The 2017-nt window shown below is 45.6% G+C and overlaps 1 non-coding gene across 1 annotated transcript; it reads left to right on the forward strand.

The window, feature by feature from the left end:
- The first annotated feature begins 1378 nt into the window (after window positions 1–1378).
- LOC114817219 lies at window positions 1379–1516 on the forward strand. The gene has a single exon (XR_003765065.1). It is a non-coding gene; the product is annotated as a small nucleolar RNA SNORA7 (small nucleolar RNA).
- The last annotated feature ends 501 nt before the right edge of the window (window positions 1517–2017 follow it).

Here is a 2017-nt window from a genome sequence, read left to right on the forward strand (position 1 = left end):
CATTTTGATACATCCCCAATATTGAAATAAAATAACACCAGTAATCATGTGTGGTGAATCACTAAGATTTTTTTCTGTTCATATTTCAATTGTTACCTTTAGTAAAAATGATCAAGATCAGAAGTGTCTCCAACAATGTTGAGATCCATCTGCTTGTTATTGGAGACTCTAAAAGACAATGCTGATAATGATTATGGTATTTCATAAGTGCTTACTATGTGCCAAGCACACTCCTAAGCACTGAGTGGGTACTTCTCTAAGGTAACCAATGACCTCCTTCTTGTCAAATCTAATGGCCTCTACTCCATCCCAATCCTTCTCAACCTCTCATCTGCCTTAGAAAATGTGGATGACCCCCTTCTTCTGGAAACACTGTTTACCCGTGGCTTCATTTGTTACATTTGAGAAGAAGTCTGGCTTAGTGGAAAGAGAACAGGTTTGGGAGTCAGAGGACGTAGATTCTGATCTCGGCTCCGCCACTTGTCTGCTGTGTGACCTTGGGCTAGTCACTTCATTTCTCTGTGCCGCAGTTACCTCATCTGTTTTATGGGGACTAAGACTGTGAACCCCACGTGGGACAACCTGATTACCTTGTAACTCTCCCAGTGCTTAGAACAGTGCTTGGCACATAGCGCTTAACAACTATCATAATAATAATGATAATAAAAGTTACAGAGACTAAACATTGAGGTTCAAGGGGTCCTACGGCCAACGTTGGGGTACTCAAACTGTATGTATGGGGAATACTGACAGGAGCAAGAGAATTAGGTGGGGCAGCCCGTTCCTAGAAGTAACCCAAAAGGCAAGTGCCAAGAGCCACACAATTGTGCATAGAACACAAAAGGAGGATGGGATCAGGGCTTCAGTTACAAGGGAATATAGGGTTGCAATAAGGAATAGGTCATCCCATCACCACCTGGAAAGCTCTTAATACTCACAATATTGAAAACACAGGGAACCATTCCTCAATCAGCCCAAGAAGGTCATACTAGCTGACCCAACCATGACCCTTTTTCAAGAATTGCACAAACTCCCAACCAGAAGTCACCTCTAAATATGCACATGCCCCTCAGGAACACCCAGGACCACAAAGATCCATGTCAGAGGTGAGGATCCCCATCTTCAGGATAGAGGCAGGGAGGGGTGAGGGGTGCCAGAAGGGTGAAAAAGAGGTCCAGCAAGCAAAAGTCTTTGCTCTATGGGCCAGAGTCCACCGACCCCTACATCAGTGTAAAGGTAAGACAGTATACTGTATTGTTGTGGACCTCCTGACGTGTCATCTCATTTTTGGATTGGCAATTACACCAGGGAAACAGGTGGGTTCATTCCCTTTTTTGGGAGAAGGTTCTCTTTATAAGAACCCTCGTGTGTTGCTGATCTTCTCTCAGGGTCACACCTGGAGAGTTTCCAGTACTCTACCAGTCACGACTACAGGAGGGAGAGTCAAGCAAAGGCCTACCCATTCCATTCCTGGCTTGGGCAGTGGCTAGCGAGTGGAAGGCAATCTGCTACAATTCAAATTTCCCCTGTGCTGGGCAGCAGCAGCATGGGACAGAGTCGAAGGTGGAGATTCGTTTACTGCACGGAAGGAGGAAATGATAAACCACTTCTGCATTTTTACAAGAAAACTCTATGGATACACTACCAGAATGATCACAGATGGAAGGGGGGCGGTCTGAGAGATGTGTCTATGGCATCGTTATGGGTCAGCGACGACTCCACTGCATAAGGCAACAACAACGATAGTGTTGCTGATGGGAGATTGTTGTCGGCAATGTCACTGACACTATCCTTTCCTGGTTCTCCTCTTATCTCTGCTCATTCTCAGTCTCTTTCATGGGCTCTTCCTCTGCTTTCCAACCTCCTCCTGTTGGAGTCCCTCAAGGTTCAGGTTTGTGTCTCCCCCTATTCTCCCTCTATAAATATTCCCTCGGAGAACTCATTCACTCCCATGGCTTGAACTACCACCTTTATGAGTTTTATTTCCAAATTGAACTCTCCGGGCTTGACCTCTCTC

This window comes from Ornithorhynchus anatinus, chromosome 1 (genome assembly GCF_004115215.2).
Source record: "Ornithorhynchus anatinus isolate Pmale09 chromosome 1, mOrnAna1.pri.v4, whole genome shotgun sequence".
NCBI lineage: Eukaryota > Metazoa > Chordata > Mammalia > Monotremata > Ornithorhynchidae > Ornithorhynchus > Ornithorhynchus anatinus.